General features: G+C 35.4%; 1 protein-coding gene across 1 annotated transcript in view; it reads left to right on the top strand.

Moving 5' to 3' along the window:
• LOC114224854 (A disintegrin and metallopeptidase domain 3-like) overlaps positions 1-20,859 on the top strand; it is a 165,222-nt gene that overhangs the window by 19,521 nt on the left and 124,842 nt on the right. The window lies entirely within an intron of this gene.

Genomic DNA, 20,859 nt, shown 5'->3' with positions numbered 1-20,859 from the left:
AGAAGCCCCTAAATACAGATTCATTTTAATTGATATGTCATAGGACCTGAGCTGTGGAGGAAGTGGTGGAAATTATTTTGTGGAAAGACCTTATAGAAAGAACTGCCTTATAGAAAGGAAAGTGAGGATGCAAAAGTATATTGGGTACAGAATCTGAATAGGTTCACATGTGAAACATAGGAGTTTGCATTGTATCCCAAAATGCAGATAGGAGTCAAGAACTTTTTTAAAAAGATTTTTTATTTATTTATTTGAGAGAGAGAGAGAGAGAGAGAGATCATGAGCAGGGGGGAAGGGTAGAGGGAGAAGCAGACTCCCTGCTGAGCAGGGAGCACGATGAGGGAGGGACTCCATCCCAGGAATTTGGGATCATGACCTGAACCAAATGCAGACGCTTAACTGACTGAACCACCTAGGCATCCAGGAGTCAAGAAATTTTTAAGTGTGTAAGAAAGTTGACTTTAGTCTATGAGATATTTATTTTGTGAGAAGAGATTGGAAAGAACTAAATGCAAGTGAAGGGTCAGATTCTATTGCTGTATTGCAATTGAGAGATAATGAAATTAAAAATAAAGTAACTAGTACAACATTGTCTTTGTCAGCATCTGCAAGTAGAAAGCAGAACAAAATACATGACACCTGTTTGGAGACATTTGACAATAGGCAGGTCAGAATTTTTTTTTCCTCTGAGAGAAAAGAAAGCCCAGAAGGTGAGTCACATTTAACTTGGCCCTTCTGACTGAGGATAACGTCTTAACCATAGCATAGGGAGATTGGAACCAAATGGAACTTGAAGAGTTTGCAGTTCAGAGCTGCTGAAGCAGCTGGAACTGGCCTAACACAGGACTGGTGAAGAGAGGCCATCAGATGTATGATTTTTTTGCAGGGAGGGGAGATGTCCTTATACCCTTGACTAAATATTAGGCTGCCTGTGTGCTGGCTAAGACTCTACTGAAGAGCAGAGTAAAATGGAGGTAATACTGTCAAATAGTGTTGGGAGATGTTGGATTTTCAGCCTGGGCAGAGTAGAGTGACTTTGCTAAAACCCCAGACATTCAGCTGAGACCAGAAAGGCTAATCCTTAGGAGGAAGAATCAAGCTCTAAGGTAGGAGATACTCTTATCACCTCTGTTCCTTACCCCAAGGCCTAACTGAAACTCAGCAACAAGGGGATTAAGGAAGGTTGCCATTAAATTAATTGCCTTCCAATACAAAATGCAATACTCTGTAAAGGGTTAAAACATAGTAGAGGAAGGAAAAAATGCAGATAAGGGTAAAATCAATGAGAGAGAAAAAGGAAAAAAAAAATAAAAAATTAAAGCCCAGAATTTAGTTCCTTAAAAGGACGAATAACTTTAATAACCCCTAGTAAGACTGATCTAGGACAAAAACAATTTCCATCAATCTTAGGGGTGAAGGGAGATATGATTAGTCATACAGAAGATAAAATGATATTTTGAAGTATTATGAAAACTTTATGTCAACCGATTTGGTAATTTAGATGAAATGGACAACTTCCCTGAAAAGGGCAACTTACCAAAATTGAGGGGAGAAGTAATAGAAAATCTTAATCACTTGAAATCTATTTAAAAAATTCAATTTCTAAACAACTACATTCCCATACAAGGTTTAGATATTTTCACACTTTACCTATTGAGAGATATTATGGTTGTTTCCAATTTAGCTATTAAAAATAATGTTTCTATGAACATTCATATTTATTTATTTTTAAATTTTTATTTGAATTCACTTTAGTTAACATATACTATATTACTAGTTTCAGGAGTAGAATTTAGTGATTCATCAGTTGCATATTTGCTGGACTCATCACATCAAGTGCCCTCCTTAGTGCCCATCATCCGATTACCCCATGCCCCACCGACTTCTCCTCCAGCAACACTGTTTGTTTATTTCATATTTATTTATTTATTAAATATTTTGCTTATTTATTTGACAGAGAGAGACACAGCAAGAGAGGGAACACAAGCAGGGGGAGTGGGAGAGGGAGAAGCAGGCTTCCCGCGGAGCAGGGAGCCCGATGCCGGGCTCAATCCCAGGACCCTCGGACCATGACCTGAGCCGAAGGCAGATGCTTAATGACTGAGCCACCCGGGAGCCCTGTTTGTTTAATTACTAAACTTTTTCTGAGTAGCTCTACCATTTTACATTTCCACTGCCAATGTATGAGAAATAAAGAGTGCATCTATGCCACGACTTGGTATTATCACAATTTTTTTTTTTATTTTTAGCCATTGTGATAGATGTATAGTGATTTTCTTATTTAATTTTGATTTGCATTTTCCTAGTGACCTGTGATGTTGAACATATTTTCATGTGCTTGTCATTTTCTGTGAAATGTCTTTTAATATCTTTTACCCATTTTCTAATTGGATTGGTTGGTTTTTTACTGTTGATTTTTGACCAATTTATGTGTCAAAATACAAGTCCTTTGCCAGGTATGTGATTTGCCAATATTTATTTCCAGTCTGTAATTTATCTTTGCATCCTCTTCATAAGGAATCTCATTGATCAGAAGTTTTTAATTTTGATGAGGGTTAATTTATCAACTTCCCCTTTTATGTATGGTGAGATTGAATTTAAGAACTCCATATATCAAACCTAAGAACTCCATATATCTTTAGTTCTTAGAGATTCTGTTTTTTTCCTAAAATTTTTATAGTTTTATTTATATTTAATTTATGTTCACTTTCATATAGCTTTTTATAGGGTGTGTGATTTGAATCCAGTTTCATTTTTTTGACTGAGGATATGTATTTGTTTCAATATCACCAATAGAAAAGGCTATTCTGCATTAAACTGCTCTTGCATCTTTGTCAGAAAGTCAGTGGGACATATTTTTGTGGATATATTTCTGGGTTCTTCATTCTGTTCAGTTATTTTATGTGTCTATAATTCTGCCACTATCATGCTGTCTTCTTTAGTTTACCTGCGTATTAAACTTTATGTAAACTATAGTGATTCCTCCCACTTTATTCTTATTTTTCAAGATTTTTAGACCATTCTAGATATTTTGCTTTTTCATATAAATTTTAGACTAAACTTCTCTATGTATACAAACAAACTTGCTAGGGTCATGATAGACATTATGTCAAACCTATACATCGGTTTGGGGACAACTGACATCTTCACTATATTGAATCTTCTAATCCATGAATTCAGTGAGTCTCTCCATTTGTTTGGTCTTTATGTGCCTTTTATTAGCATTTTGTAATTTTAGTGTTTGGATTCTGTACATATTTTTTTAGGCTTATACCAAAGTATTTCATTTTCTTTGAAGCAATTGTAAATGGTATTGTATTTTAATTTCAGTTTTTATATGCTTGATATTATCTAGAAATGCATTTTGTTTTAATCTCATGTCCTACAAACTTGCTGAATACATATTAATTCTATGATGATTTTTTGTTTTCTTTTTTTTGGTAGAGTCTTTGAGATTTTCTACATAGACTTGTCATTTACAGATATGAACACTTTTCTTTTTTTAATTTTCATTCTGTGTGCTTTTATTCTCTGCTTTGCCTGTCTGTGCTTGCTATAATTTCCAGTACTGTGTTGAATCACAGGAGTGAGGGCAACACCCTCATTTGTTCCCAATCTTAAGGATAAATTATTTACTCTTTTACCATTTAGGATAATGTTAGTTGTAGGGTTGTTTTTAAACATACTCTTTATAAAGTTGAGGACATTCTCCATTTCTAGTTTGCTACGATTTTTTTTTACATCGAAGTGTGTGTGTTTCATTTTAGCAAATGATTTTTCTGCCTCAGTTGATAAGATCACATAAATCTTTTTCAGCCTGTTGATATGACAGATGACAGATTGCACTGACTGACGTCCAAATATTGAAAACGGTATTGCATATTTAGAAAAGCTACAACTTGGTCCTGCTATATAATCCTTTTTATTCATGACTGGGCTTATTTACTAACAATTTCTTGGTTTTGTTGTTGCTGTCAAAGTTTGTGAGAAATATTGTTCTGTGGCCTTGTTTTTTTTTTGTACTGACTGTCTAGTTTTTGTATTAGGCTAATAAATTAAATTGGGAAGTATTCTATTCTGTTTTCTGGAAGAAGTTGTGTAAAGTACGCAGTAATTCTTAAGATATTTGGTAAAATTCTTCTGTGAAGTCACTGGGGATTTATGTGTGTGGGAGAGAGGAGATTTCTAATTACCAGTTAGTTTATTTAATAGTTAGAGGAATATCTTGTTTATCTGTTTCAAATGTATTGTTTGTGGTTTTTAAGGAATTGGTTCATTCCATCTCAGGTGTGGAATTCACAGGTGTAATTTTGTCATGGTCCTTATTATCCTTTTAATGACTACAGGAATGTTTCGTTTCTGACATCAGTGATTGCTGTCTTCTCTCTTCTTAACTTTGTCAGTCCTGCTAGAGATTTTTCAATTTATTGAATTTATCAAAGAACCAACTTTTTCTTTCTTTTCCATACTGATGTCTTATTTTTAATGTCATAGCATTTGACACTTAGGTTTATTATTTTTTCCCTTATACCTTACTTTGGGTTTATTTTCCCATTCTTTTTTGTTTTTAAGATTTTATTTATTTATTTGACAGAGAGAGAAAGAGAGAGCACAAATAGGCGGAGAGGCAGGCAGAGGGAGAGGGAGAAATAGGCTCTCCACTGAGCAGGGAGTCAGACGTGGGGCTCGATCCCAGGACTCTGGGATCATGACCTGAGCCGAAGGCAGCTGCTTAACTGACTGAGCCACCCAGGCATCCCTCCCATTCTTTTCTATCTGTTGAGGGAAACACTTATATTATCAACCTGTGACCTTTCCTCTTTTCTATTGTAAACATTTCAGTGCTAAAATTCCTTGCTCAGTACAGCTTGAGCTGCAGCCTAAAACAATATGTTGTATTTTCATTTTAATACAGTTATATGTACTTTTAAAATTTCCTTTGAGGCTTCTTGTTTGGCCCATGAATTTTTAAAAAGTGTGTTGTTCAATTTCCAAGTGTTTGGAGATTTTTCCTGTTGTCTGCTGATTCCTAGTTTCATTATGATTTCATTATGGTTAGCAAATACACTCTATATGATTTTAGTTTTTTTAAATTGGTGAAGGTTTGCTTTATGATCCAGTATATTGTATGTGTTGATTAATGCTCTTGGATAGTTGAAAAATATGTGTATTCTGCTGATGGATTAGAGTCTTCCATAAATGTCATGTAGATCATATTGAGTGATGCAGTTGTCCAATTCTGTATTTTTACTGATTTTCTGTCTAGTACTATCAATAACTAAATAGAGTGTACAGAATTCATCATTTATTATTGTGTTTTTCTGTCTTTCTCTTTTAGCTGTATCAGTGTTTGCTTCACATATTTTGAAGCTTTTTTGTTTGATGCTTATACGTTTAAGATTGTCATGTCTTCTTGAAGGATTGATGCTTTCATGAATATATAGTGAGTCTCTTTGTGCCTAGTAGATTTCTTTGCTAGTAAGTCCACTTTATCTGATATTAATAAAACCATTCTGCTTTATTTTTATGAATATTTTCATGATATCGATCTTCCATCCTTTTAATTTCAATCTATGTATGTTATTATGTTTGAAGTAAGTTTCCTATAAAGAATAGTTGGGCCATGGTGGTTTCTTGTCTCCCATCTATCCGAGCACTTAGTATTTTCTTTGGTGTTTTTAGACTTTTACATTACATTTAAAGTAATTATTTATATGTTAGGGATTTTGTTTGCCATAATATACATATATATTTCTTTTTTTTCCCCTGTGTTTTTCATTCCATTGTTCCTCTCTTATTGCCTTTTTCTGTGTTACTTGAACATTTTTAGAATTGCATCCTGATTTATTTATAGTGTTTTAAAGTATTTTCCTTATCATAGTTTTCTTAACATTTGCTCTAGATATTGCAATATACATATATAAATTATAATAGCTGTACTATTGTGGACTTTTAACTAGTTCAAGTGAAATATTAAAAATTATTTCTATGTAGGTTCATTTATCCTCTGCATTTTAAAATATAATTGCCATGTCTTAAGCATCACATGATATTGTATGATTTTCTTTCAACTACTAAATATGATTTTAAAAACTCATGTTGGAAAAGATAGTCCATTATATTTACCACTGTTTTTACCCATTCTTTTTTCCCAAATCCTTGATAGTCCATATCTTCTTGTGATATTAGTTTTCAATTTTGGAATTTCTTTCCGATATTCTTTAAGGATAAGTATACTAGTGATAAAATCTGGTTTTCTTTTGTCTGAAAAAGTCTCTCTTTTTCCTCCATTTTCAATGGATAAATTTGCCAGATATAGAGTTTATGTTTGACTATACTATTCTTTCAACACTTGAAAATTGCTGTGGCATTTCTTTCTAACCTTCATTACTTCTGATGTGAAATCTGCTGTCATTCAAATTGGTGTTCCTCTATAGGTTATGTAGCACTGTTCTCTGGATACTTTGAAGATATTTTTTATTGTTTTTGATAATTGTTAATTATGATTTTTGTTGTTGTGGGTTACTTTGGGTCCATTCCCTTAGCATTTCACTAAGCTCATGGAATCCAAATGTTTATGGCATTCATTGATTTGTGAAGTTTTCAGCCATATTTCTTTTTCTTAATTTTTATTTATATTTTATTTTATGTGATAAAAACACTTAGCATGAGTTCCACTCTCTTAACCAATCTTACATATACATTACATTATTATTGACTATAAGTATGAAATTTTATAGAAGATGCTAGAAATTATTCATCTTGCTTGACTGAAACTTTATACTCATTGGTTAGTAACTATCCATTTTCCCCCTTCTCCCAGCCCCTGGAAAGTACCATTCCAGTCTTTGGAGGTATGAATTTGAATATTTTAAATATTTCATATAAAAGGAATCATACAATATTTGTTTTCCTATAACTGGTTTATTTCACTTAACATAATGTCCTCAAGGTTCATACATTGTTGTCACATATGCAGAATATACTTCTTTTTTAAGGCTGAATAGTATTCCATTGAATGTATATACCACATTTCTTTATCTACCTATCTATTGGTGGATAATTAGGTGGTTTCCACATCTTGTCTATTTTGGATAGTGCTGCTACTCTTGAAAACAGGAATACCAATATCTCCTCATGATCCCGATTTCAGTTCTTTTGAGTAACTACACAGAAGTGACATCACTAGATCATATGGTAATTCTACTTTTAGTTTTTAGAGGAAACCCCACTCAGTTTTCTATAGTAACTGCATCATATTGTACTCCCACTAACAGTGTACAACAATTCCAATTTCTCTACGTCTTTGCCAATGCTTACCTTTTTTTAATATGATAACAGCCATCTTAACAGGTGTGAGGTGATACCTCATTGTGGTATTGACTTGTATTTCCCTAAGGACTAGTGACATCGGGAATATTTCATATACCTGTTGGCCATTTGTATGTCTTCTTTGGGAAAATTCTATTCAACCATTTTAACAATGTTATGTTTTCCAATCCATGGACACAGAATATTTTTCCATTTGTTCATGTCTTGTTTAATTTCTTTCATCCATGCTTTGTAGTTTTCAGAATACAAGTCTTTAACATCCTTGGTTAAATTTATTCCTAGGTATTTTATTGGTTTGTGTGTGTGTGTGTGTGTGTGTGTGTGTGTGTGAGCACACATGTGCACAATTGCAAATGGAGTTGTTTTCTTAATTTCCCTTTTATAGTTATTAGTACAGAAATACAGCTAATTGTATTTGTGTATGTTAATTTTGTATTCTGCAAAGTTACTGAATTTCGTGTGTGTGTGTGTGTGTGTGTGTGTGTGTGTGTGTGTGTGTGTGTAATCTTTAGGCTTTTCTATATATGAGATCATGTCTTCTGCAAACAAAGACAATTTTATTTCTTCCTTTCTGATTTGGATGCCTTTTATTTATTTTTCTTGTCTAAATGCTATAACTTCCAGTCTTAGGTTGAATAGAAGTATTGAGAATGGGCATCTTTGCTTTGTTTCTGATCTTAGAGGGAATCTTCTATTCCTAGTTTGTTGAGATTTATTACGAAAGTATGTTGAATTTTGTCAGATTCTTTCTCTGACTATATTCAGATGATTGTGTGATTTTTTATACTCTATCCTGTTAATATGTTTTATCACATTAATTGATTTTTGTGCATTAAACCATCCTTGCACTATAGGGATAATCTGACTTGGTCTTGATGTATAATCATTTTACATTTTTGGATAACACTGGATTTGATTTATTTGTATTTTGCTGAGAATTTGCATCTATAGTCATGAGGGTTATTGACTTATAGTCTTCTTGTGGACTGTTTCTGTGGCTTTTATATCAGGGTAATGGTGTCCTCATAAAATAGTTTCAAAGTGTTCCTTCCTGTTTAATGTTTTATAAGAGTGTGGGAAAGATTGCTGTGATTTTTACTTAAATGTTTGGGAGAGTTCATCAGTACATTTGGTTTGGGGCTTTTCTTTGTTGTGAGGTTTTTGATTACTGATTTAGACACCATGCCTGTTATAGGTTTGTTCAGATTTTTTATTTCTTCATGATTCAGTCTTGGTAAGTCATATGTTTCTAAGAATATGTCCATTTTCTATGATAATGGCTTGTTGGTGTATAATTATTAATAGTATTCCTCTTTGATCCTTTTTATTTCTGTGACATCAATTTTAATTTCTTTGCTTTCATTTTTCATTTTGTCTATTTTTGTTTTCTCTTTTTTATTACTTTAGCTGGGGCTTTGTCAGTTTTGTTTATCAAGTTGTTCATAAAAACAACTCAGTTTCATGATTTTTTTCTGTTGCTTTCTCTTTCTTCTTCTTGTTCTTCTTGTTCTTTCTTCTTCTTCTTGTTCTTGTTCTTCTTTTTTTTAAGTGACAGTAAAGCAAAGTTTATTGAGTGGTAGTACAAAGCTACCGAAGAGAGAAGGGAACCCAAGAGGGTTGTCTTTTTATTTACTTTCTATTCTTTATTTCTGCTCTAATCTTTGTTATTTCTTATTTTTGCTACTTTGGCCTTAGTTTATTCTTCTGGTTTTAGCTTTTTTTTAATTTCTAAGTAGGTTCCACACTTTGTGTGTGTGTGTGTGTGTGTGTGTGTGTGTGTGCATGTGTATTTTTTTTCCAATTGAGCCACTCTATTGTTTGTGGAATTTATTTACATTTAAATTATTGACAGGGAAGTTATTTAGTATTAAAGTTTTGTTAATTGTTTTTTGTTTGTTTTGTAGTTATTTTGTCTGTCTTTTCCTATGTTGCTGTTGCTGTCTTCTATTGTGTTTCATTGATATTTTCTTTTTGATCTTTTTATTTCCTAGTCTTTTTCTTTTGTGTAATTTCTTTTAAATTTTATTTTATTTTATTAGGATACATTAGTCACCATACTACAATACATCATTAGTTTTTGATGCAGTGATCCACGATTCATTGTTTGCATATAACACCCAGTGCTCCATGCAGTACTTGCCCTCTTTAATACCTATCACCAGGCTAACCCATCCCCCCACCCGCCTCCCCTCTAAAACCCTCAGTTTGTTTCTCAGAGTCCATAGTCTCTCATGGTTCATCTCCCCCAACGATTCCCCCTCACTTTCATTTTTCCCTTCCTTCTCCTAATGTCCTCCATGCTATTCCTTATGTTCCACAAGTAAGTGAAACCATATGATAATTGACTTTCTCTGCTTGACTTCTTTCACTTAGCATAATCTCCTCCAGTCCCATCCATGTTGATGCAGAAGTTGGGTATTCATCCTTTCTGATGGCTGAGTAATATTCCATTGTATATATGGACCACTTCTTCTTTATCCATTCATCTGTTGAAGGTCATTTCAGCTCTTTCAACAGTTTGGCTATTGCAGATATTGCTGATATAAACACTGGGGTGCATATAGCCCTGTCTTCACTACATCTGTGTCTTTGGGGTAAATACCCAGTAATGTAATTGATGGGTCATAGGGTAGCTCTATTTTTAATTTTTTGAGGCACCTCCACACTGTTTTTCAAAATGGCTGTACCAACTTGCATTCCCACCAACAGTGTAAGAGGGTTCCCCTTTCTCCACAACCTCTCCAACATTTGTTATTTCTTGCCTTGTCAATTTTTGTCATTCTGACTGGTGTAAGGTGGTATCTCAATGTGGTTTGGATTTGAACTTCCCTGATGGCTAATGATGATGAACATTTTTTCAGTGTCTGTTAGCCATTTGTATGTCTTCTTTGGAGAAGTGTCTGTTCATGTCTTCTGCCCATTTTTTGACTTGATTATTTGTTTTTTGGGTGTTGAGTTTGAGAAGTTCTTTATATTTGGAAACCAGCGCTTTGTCTGTAATGTCATTTGCACATATCTTCTCCCATTCTGTGGGTTGCCTCCTTGTTTTGTTGACTGTTTCCTTTGCTGTGCAGAAGCTTTTTATCTTGATGAAGTCCCAAAAGTTCATATATATATATATATATATATATATATATATATTTTGTTTGTTTGTTTGTTTCACTAGCCTTTAAAGATGTATCTTGAAAGAAGTTGCTGTGGTTGATGTCAAAGAGGTTACTGCCTATGTTCTCCTCTAGGATTTTGATGGATTCCCGTCTCACATTGAGGTCTTTCATCCATTTTGAGTTTATCTTTGTGAATGGTGTTAGAAAATGGTCAAATGTCATTCTTCTTTATATAGCTGTCCAATTTTCCCAACACCATTTATTGAAGAGACTTTTTTCCATTGCATATTTTTTCCTGCCTTGTTGAAGATTATTTGACCTTGGAGTTGAGGGTCCATATATGGGTTCTCTATTCTGTTCCATTGGTCTGTGTGTCTATTTCTGTGCCAGTACCATGCTGTCTTGGTGATCACTGCTTTGTAATATAGCTTGAAATCGGGCAATGTGATGCCCCCATCTTTGTTTTTCTTTTTCAGCACTTTGAAAAATGTCATTGGAATATTGATCAGGATGGTGTTGAAGGTGTAGATTGCTCTGGGCAGCATAGACATTTTAACAATGTTTATTCTTCCAATCAATGAGCATGGAAAGTTTTTCCATCTTTTTGTGTCTTCTTCAATTTCTCTCATGAGTGTTCTGTAGTTCCTAGAATATAGATCCTTTACCTCTTTGGTCAGGTTTATTACGAGATATCTTATGGTTTTTGGTGCTATTGTAAATGGAATTGTTTCTCAAATTTCTCTTTCTACAGTTACATTTTTAGTGTACAAGAAAGCAACTGATTTCTGTGCATTGATTTTGTATCCTGCCACATTACTGAATTGCTATGAGTTCTAGTAATTTGGGGCTGGAGTCTTTTAGATTCTCCACATAAAGTATCATGTCATCTGTGAAGAGAGAGAGTTTGGCTTCTTCTTTGCCAATTTGAATAATTTTTATTTTTGTTGTCTGATTGCTGTTGCTAGGACTTCTAGTACTATGTTGAAAAATAGTGACAAGAATGGGCATCCTTGACGTGTTCCTGATCTTAAGGGAAAGGCTCTCAGCCTTTGCACATTGAGGATGATATTCACTGTGGGTTTTTCATAGATGGATTTTATGAACTTGAGGAATGTTCCCTCTATCCCTATACTCTGAAGAGTTTTAATCAGGAAAGGATGCTGTATTTTGTCAAATGCTTTTTCTGCATCAATTGAGAGGACCATATGGTTCTTCTCTCTCCTCTTATTAATGTGCTCTATCACATTGATTGATTTGCAAATGTTGAACCACCCATGCATCCCTGGGATAAATCCCACTTGGTCGTGGTGGATGATCCTTTTAATGTATTGTTGGATCCTACTTGCTATGATTTTGTTGAGGTTTTTGAATCCATATTCATCAGGGATATTGGGCTGAAATTCTTTTTGATGGAGAATCCCTTGTTTGGGGATTAAGGTAATGCTGGCCTCATAGAATGAGTGGAAGCTTTCCTTCTGTTTCTATTTTTTGAAACAACTTCAGGACAATAGGTATTATTTCTTCTTTGAATGTCTGGTAGAATTCCCTAGGGAATCCATCAGGCCCGGGTCTCTTGTTTTTTGGGAGGTTTTTGATCACTGCTTTAATCTTGTTACTGTTTATTGGCCTATTCAGGTTGTCAATTTCTTCCTGTTTCAGTCTTGGCAGTTTATAGAATTCCAGGAACGCATCCATTCTTCCAGGTTGCTTAATTTATTGGCATATAGTTGTTAATAATTTCTAATAATTGTTGCTATTTCCTTGGTGTTAGTCGTGATTTCTCCCCTTTCATTCATAATTTTATTAATTTGGGTCCTTTCTCTTTTCTTTTGGATAAGTCTGGCCAGTAGTTTATCAATCTTATTAATTCTTTCTAAGAACAAGCTTCTAGTTTCATTGATCTGATCTACTGGGTTTCTAGTTTCTAATTCATTGATCTTTGCTCTAATCTTAATTATTTCTCTTCTAATGTGTGGCTTAGGCATCATTTGTTGCTTTTTCTCTAGTTCTTTAAGGTATAAAGTTAGGTGGTGAATTCGGGATTTTTCTATTTTTTTGAGTGAGGCTTGGATGGCTATGTATTTTCCCCTTAGGACCACCTTTACAGTATCTCATAGGTTTTGGACTGATCTGTTTTTGTTCTCATTGGTTTCCATGAATTGTTTAAGTTCTTCTTTGATTTCTTGGTTGACCCAAACATTATTGTGCAGAGTTGTCTTTAACTTCTAAATGTTTAAATTTCTTCCAAATTCTTTCTTGTGATTGAGTTCCAGTTTTAAAGCATTATGGTCTAAGAATATGCAGGGAATAATCTCAATCTTTTGGTATCGGTTGAGACCTGATTTGTGGCCCAGTATTTGGTCTATTCTGGAGAAAGTTCCATGTGCACTCGAGAAGAATGAGTATTCTGTTATTTTAGGGTGGAATGTTCTGAATATATCTATGAGGTCCATCTGGTCCAGTGTGTCATTCAAAGCTCTTGTTTCTTTGTTGATTTTCTGCCTAGATGATCCTTCTATTGCTGAGAGTGGAGTATTGAGGGCTCCTACAATTACTGTATTGTTATCAATATGACTCTTTATTTTGTTTAACAGTTGGCTTATGTAGTTGGCTGCTCCCATGTTGGGGCCATAGATACTTACAATTGTTAGATCTTCTTGTTGGATAGACCCTTTCAGAATGATATAATGTCCTTCTCTGTCTCTAACTACAGTCTTTAGCTTAAATTCTAATTTGTCTGATATAAGAATTGCTACCCCAGCTTTCTTTTGAGGTCCATTGGCATGGAAGATGGATCTCCATCCCTTCACTTTCAGTCTGGATGTGTCTAAGTTCAAAATGAGTCTCTTGTAGGCAGCATATGGTTGGGTCCTTTCTTTTTATCCAATCTGCAACCCTGTGCTGTTTTATGGGAGCATTTAGGCCATTCACGTTGAGAGTGATTATTGAAAGAGATGAATTTATTGTCATCATGTTGCCTGTGAAGACCTTGTTTCTATTGATTGTCTCTGTAAATTTCTGTTCTATATCACTCTTGGGGTCTTTCTCCTTTTATAGAATCCCCCTTAATATTTCTGGCAGGGCCAGCTTAGTGGTCACATTTTCTTTCATTTTCTGCCAGTCTTGGAAGCTCTGCATCTCTCCATCCATTCTAAATGATAGCCTTGCCAGATAAAGTATTCTTGGCTCCATGTTCTTCTCATTTACTACCCTGAATATATCTTGCCAGCCCTTTCTGTTTTGCCAGGTCTCTGTGGATAGGTCTGACGTTATTCTGATGTTCCTCCCTCTGTACATAAGGAATCTCTTCCCCCTAATTGCCCTTAAGATGATTTCCTTGGTTCTAAGATTTGCAAGTTTTACTATTACATGCCAGGGTGTTGGCCTGTTTTCCTTGATCTTGGGAGGGGTCCTCTCTGCCTCTAGGACACGAATGTTTGTTTCATTCCTCAGATTAGGGAAGTTCTCAGCTATGACTTGCTCAAATATATCTTCTGTCCTCTCTCTCTCTCCACCCCCTCAGCGATCCCAATAATTCTGACATTGGAACGTTTTATGGTGTCACTTATTTCTCTGATTCTCTTTTCATGGATTTTGAGTTGTTTTTCCCTGGCCGCCTCTTTTTCCTTCTTGTCTATTAATTGGTCTTCTAGATCACTAATTTGTTCTTCTGCCTCGCTTACCCTAGGTGTTAGATTATCTAGATTAGATTGGAGCTCATTGATAGCATTTTTAAGTTCTGCCAGTTCAGCTTTCATTTCTGCCCTTAGAGACTCTATGTTGCCATTAATCGATTTCTTCATTCTAGCTATTGTCTTCACAATTGCTACCCTGAAATCCATCTCCGACATCTTGGTTATATCTGTATCCATTTGTAAATCTGTGGCAGAAGTCAGTCTCTGAGTCCTTCCTATTTTGTGGGTTCCTCCTCCTAATCATTCTGTTGAGGGGTGGTCGAGGGAATGTACAGAGTCCAAATTATTGACCACAACCCAAGCAAGATGCACCTGTTTTAATAGGGACCTTAGGGTTGCAGGCCTCTTGTTCTCCCAGCCTGTCTTCTGGTGGAGGGACCTGCCACACTTTTACTCAGGCAACCCTGTTTGGGCAGAGTTGCCCTGCCCCTTTGGCAGGGTGATAGGCTCAGTGAAAACAGGTTTTTTTGGGCTTTTGTTCTCTGGTGGCTTTCCCTGGTGGCTTTCGCATCTCTTCCGAGCGTCAGAGCAGAAGGGATCATTTCCAACCCTCTACCTCAGAGCAGAGAGATTGCAATCTGTTCTTCAGTGAGCTCTCCAGGCCACACTATCTCCATTTCTGTCTGTGCTGCTATAAACTGCAGTTTCCTGGGTTGTGCACCCCTCCGCAGCACTTCCAGTCCTCGCCTCCAGGTTTGGGCACGTCTCTGCCCTTTGTTCTTCTAAAACTGCCAGCTGCCCCCAGTTTGCACACGCAGCCCCGCCACTCCAGTTTTCAATCTGGGGGGCTGCCCTAAAGTCCTTTCCCTGTCGCGACTTGTCTGCAGTCTGTGCCTGGTCCCCATTGCAAGAAGCTTTTGCGGTCCTGTGTTATTTCACCTTCCCCGTGCCAGTGCTTATTGCATCTCCCTCCCTTTCCATTTATCTTCCAATATCTGCCTGTGGAATCACGGCTCCCTACCTCATACCTCGAAACCAACTGCCTGCGATATTCTGTTTGTAGAGATCCAGATCTATCTTCTTACATCTCAGGCTGATTTCCTGGGTGTTCAGAGTGGTCTGGTAGATATCCAGCTCAATTCCGGGGACTGGTTGGAATAGGGTCCCCTACTCCTCCACCATTGTTTCCTTCCTCTTTTGTGTAATTTTTATTGGTATTTTCATTTTGGTAACTGTGTGGCTTACATGAAATACTGTATAGCTATAACAGTGTATTTTAAGCAAATAACTTTAATCACATACAAAAATTTACAATTTTTCTATTCCCCCTCACACTTATGTTATTAATGTCACAATTTACATTATTTCATATATATGTTTTAACATATTTTTAACATATTTTAACTAGTTATAGGTAGTTTTGATATTTTGCATTTTAACATTCATATTAGAATTAAAAGTGATTTACCCACCAGCATTTCAGAAATAAAGTACTCAGATTTTTCTATATATTTACCCTTACCAATGAGTTTCATTCATTTTTATGTCCTTATTATTGTTGTTTAGCACCCTTTCATTTCTACTTGAAAAACTCCCATTCGTATGTCTTGTCATGTAGTTATAGTGGTGAGAGCTACCTTGACTTTTGAAACATCCTTGCCATGTCTGATTCTGATGCTTGCTCTGCCTCTTCAAATTGTTTTTGAATTTTGATATGCCTTGTAATATTTTTCCTGATAGTTGGACATGATGTCATGGGTAAAAGGAACTGCTGTAAATACATAATTTAGTAATATACTGGTGAGGTGTGCGGAGAGACGAGGTGTTCTACAGTCTTATGATTAAGTCTCAGTTTTGTAGTAAAGTTATGATTCTGCACTGTGAACTTCACAGGTGTTTCTCAGTTTTATTTCCCCTGAATGCAGGCCCTCTTAAGAACAGAGGGCTCTGATATATTTCAGAATGGTTTCTTTTCTGCTCCCATTGCTGAAAGTATGAGGGGTTTTCCTCTGATATTTACTATGGCATCTTTGTCAAGCTCCTGTAGGTAAATCTCACAAAATTGTGGGGGCTCCCTCATGAGTACTCTGGAATTTTTATTCCATATTTGTCCATACTGATCTTCTAGCATTTAATCAATTATAATCAGGATTACATGCCCTGGTACTGGTTCCAGCATCACTTTTCACTACTGATTCTCTACTTCAGCAATCTGTAAATCTCTGTGTTCTCTCTAATCCTGGAGTATGTGATTTGCCCTGTGACCTTGCCTTTCTTACAAATCCAAGAAGACTTGTTGATTTTTCAGTCTGTTCTGGTATTTGCATGCTGTTAGGGTGAAGTGGTGACTTCCAGGCTCCTTACATGCAGAACCAGGAATCAGAAATCTCTTATTCATTTCTTCAGATTTGCAGGGTATAATATTTTTGGTTAACTTTTTTCCCCTCTCAGTACTTTGAATATACCATCCTACTGCCTTCCGGCTTGCAAGGTTTCTGCTGAAAATTCTACTTAAAGTCTTAGTGTTGTTCCATTTTGTATGATGTCACTTTTCTCTTGCTTCCCTCAAAATGATCTCTTTATATTTCACTTTTGATAATTTAATTATAATATATCTCAAAGTGAGTTTCTTTAGGAACATTTCATTTGTTGTCTTTTGAACTTTTTGGATTTGGATATTAATTTTCTTCTATACGTTTGGGGAGTTTCAAGCCATTATTTATTTGAATAAGCTTTCTGGTTTTTTTAATTAAGATATAATTGATATATAACATTGTGTAAGTTTAAGGTATATAGTTTGTTGATTTGATGCATTTATATATTTCAATATGATTACCACTAAAGCACTAGCTAAATCCTTTATCGTATCACATTATTCCTTCCTTCTTTCTCTTTCTCTTTTGAGACTCATATTATTCCTCTTGATAGTATTCCATAAGTCCCCTAAGCTTTCAATTTGTTTTCTTTTTGCTCCTCTGACCTGTCTTTGAGTTCCGTTATTTTTTCTTGTGCTTAATCTAGTTTGCTACTGAAACTTTCAAGTTATTTTTTCAGTTCAGTTATTTTTCAGCTCTGTGATTTCTATTTGGTACTTTATTATTTCAAAATTTTATTTAAATTCTAGTTAGTTAACATAAAGTGTAATATCAGTTTCAGGAGAATTTAGTGATTCATCACTTATGTATAACACCCAGTGATCATCACAGCTTGTCCTCCTTAATATAAATCACCCATTTAGCCAACCCCTACCCACTTCCCCTCCATCAACCCTCAGTTTGTTTTCTATTGTTAAGAGGCTCTTATGGGAAAAAAGTCTCTTATGGTTTGCCTGTCTCTCCTTTTTTTATTTTCCTTTTCCCATATGTTCATTTGTTCTCTTTCTTAAATTCCACATACAAATGAAATCATATGGTATTTGTCTTTCTTTTAATGACATATTTTGCTTAGTATAATAGACTCTAGATGCATCCACCTCATTGCAAATGGCAAGATTTCATTCTTTTTGATAGCTAAGTAATAGTCCATTATATATAAAAAAATAACATCGTATCTTCTCTTCATTCATCAGTGGATTCTTTCCATTTTTTGGCTATTGTTGATAATGCTGCTATAAACATTAGGGTGCATGTACCTTCAAATCTGTATTTTTGTATCCTTTGGGTAAAATCTTAGTAGTGTAGTTGCTGGGTCATAGGGTAGTTATATTTTAAACTTTTGAGGAGCCTCCACATTGTTTTCCAGAGTGGCTGCACCAGTTTACATTCCCACCAACAGTGTAAGAAGGTTATCCTTTCTCTGCATCCTCACCAACATATGTTGTTTCCTGATTTGTTAATTTTAGCCATTCTGACAGAATTGAGGGTGGCATTTCATTCTGGTTTTGATTTGTATTTCCCTGATAATAAGTGATGTTGAGCATCTTTTCATTTGTCTATAAGCCATCTGGGTATCTTCTTTGGAAAATGTCTATTCATGTCTTCTGCCCATTTTGTAATTGGATTGTTTGTTTTTTGGCTGTTGAATTTGATAAGTTCTTTATATATTTTGGATACTAATCCTTTGTCAGATACATCATTTTCCAATATCTTCTCCCATTCCATAGGCTGCCTTTTAGTGTTGTTGATTGTTTCCTTCCCTGTGCAGAAGATTTTATCTTGATGAAGTCCCAGTAGTTCGTTTTTACTTTTGTTTCCCTTTCCTCCAGAGATGTGTCTGGTAAGAAGTTGCTGTGGCCAATGTCGAAAAGGTTTCTCCCTGTGTTCTCCTCTAGGATTTTGATGGTTTCCTATATCACATTTAGGTCTTTCATCCATTTTAAATTATTTTTGTTTATGGTGTAAGAAAGTGTTCCAGTTTCATTCTTTTGCAGGTTGCTGTCCAGTTTTCCCAATACCATTTGTTGAATAGACTGTCTTTTTTCTATTGGTAAAAGACTTTTATTCCTACATTGTCAAATATTAGTTGACTATATAGTTGTGAGTCCATTTCTGGGTTTTCTATTCTGTTTCATTGATTTATGTGTCTGTTTTTGTGCCAGTACCGTACTGTCTTGATGACTACAGCTTTGTAATGTAGCTTGAAGCCAGGAATCATGATGTCTCCAAGCTTTGCTTTTCTTCCTCAGGGTTGCTGTGGCTATCTGGGGTCTTTTGTGGTCCCATACAAATTTAGGATTTTTTGATCTAGCTCTATGAAAAATGTTGGCATTTTGATAGGGATCGCCTTAAATGTATAGATTGCCTTGGGTAGTATAGACATCTTTTAAAAAGATTTTTAAAATTTATTTTAGAGACAGAGAGAGAGAGTGCAAGAGGGAGGAGGGGGCACAGTGGGAGAGAAAGGGAGAGGGAGAGTTAGGGAATTTCAAGCAGACTCCCTGCAGAGCATGGAGCCTGATGTGGAGCTTAATCTCAGGACACTGAAATCATGACCTGAGCCGAAATCAAGAGTTGGATGCTTAACCGACTGAGCCACCCAGGTGTCCCAGGTAGTATAGACATTTTAACAATGTTTGTTCTTCCAAACATTTAACAATGTTTGTTTTTCCATTTCTTCTGTCTTCTTCAATTTCTCTCGTCAGTGTTTTATAGTTTTCGGAGTACAGATTTTTACCTCTTCAGTTAGGTGTATTCCTAGGTATCTTATGGTTTTTTGGTGCAATTATACATGAGTTCGATTCCTTGTTTTCTTTTTCTGCTGCTTCATTATTAGTGTATAGAAATGCAACATATTTCTGTACATTGATTTTATATCCTGTGATTGTGCTGAATTCATGTATTAGTTCTAGCAATTTTTTGGTGGAGTCTTTCATGTTTTCTACATAGAATATCATGTCATCTACAAATAGTGAAAGTTTGACCTCTTCCTTGCTAATTTGGATGCCTTCTATTTCTTTTTGTTGTCTGATTGCTGAAGCTAAGACTTCCAGTACTATCTTAAGTAGCAATAGTGAGAGTGGACATCCCTGTCATGTTCCTGACCTTAGAGGAAAAGCTCTCAGTTTTTCCCCATTGAGGATGATATTAGATGTGGGTTTTTTGTATATGGCTTTTATGATGTTGAGGTATGTTCCATCTATGCCTACTTTGTTGAAGGTTTTTATGAAGAATGGGTGCTGTATTTTTTAATGTTTTTTTCTGCATCTATTGAATGGATCATATGGCTCTTTTCCATTCTTTTATTAATGTGGTGTATCACGTTGATTGATTTGAAAATATTGAACCATGCCTAGAGCCCAGGAATAAATCCCACTTGATCAGGTGAACAATTCTTTTTTTTCCTCTTTCTTTCTTTCTTTCTTTCTTTCTTTTTTTTTAGGGAGTGAGAGAGAGAGAGAGAGCATGTGTGGGGGGAGGGGCAGAGAAAGAGAAGGAGGGAGAGAATTCCAAGCAGGCTTCATACCCAACACGGAGCCCAACACAGAACTTGATCTCACAATCCTGAGATCATGACCTGAGCTGAAATCAAGAGTCAGACGCTTAACCAACTGAGCCACCCAGACACCCCATGGTGAATAATTATTTTAACATACTGTTAGATTCAATTTGCTAGTATGTTGTTGAGAATTTTTGCATATATATATATTTTTGTAATTCTCCTTTTTAGTGGTGTCTTTGTGTCTGGTTTGGAATCAAGGCAATGCTGGTTTTGTAGAATGAGTTTGGAATTTCTCCTTCCTTTTTCTTTTTCTTTTTCTTTCTTTTTTTTTTTTTTTGGAAGAGTTTGAGGGGAATAGGTATTAACTCTTCTTTAAATGTCTGGTAAGATTTTCCTGGGAAGCCATCTGACCCTGGCCTTTTGTATTTTGGGAGATTTTTGATTACTGATTTGATTTCTTTTCTGGTTATGGGTCTGTTCAAATTTTCCATTTCTTCCTGTTTCAGTTTTGGTAGTTTGCATGTTTCTTGAATTTATTCATTTTTCCAGATTGCCCAGTTTGTTGGCATATAATTTTTTCATAATATTCTCTTATGATTTTTTGCATTTCCATGGTATTGGTTGTGATCTCTCCATTTCATTCGTGAGTTTACTTATTTGGTTCCTTTCTCTTTTCTTTTTGAAAAGTCTGGCTAGGGATTTATAAATTTTATTAATTCTTTCAAGGAACCAGCTCTTAGTTTAGTTGATCTGTTCTACTGTATTTTTGTTTGTTTCTAATTTATTTCTGTTCTAATCTTTATTATTTCCCTTCTTCTGCTGGCTTTTGGCTTTATTTGCTGTTCCTTTTCTAGTTCCTTTAGGTGTTAAGACCAGGTTGTACATTTGAGAATTTTCTTGCTTCTTGA

This window comes from Eumetopias jubatus, unplaced genomic scaffold, assembly GCF_037043125.1.
Source record: "Eumetopias jubatus isolate StellerSeaLion01/CBP00866 unplaced genomic scaffold, mEumJub1_p1.0 scaffold_2, whole genome shotgun sequence".
Taxonomy (NCBI): domain Eukaryota; kingdom Metazoa; phylum Chordata; class Mammalia; order Carnivora; family Otariidae; genus Eumetopias; species Eumetopias jubatus.
The sequence above is the reverse complement of the archived record's forward strand: the minus strand, read 5'-3'. Positions and strand labels throughout refer to the sequence as shown.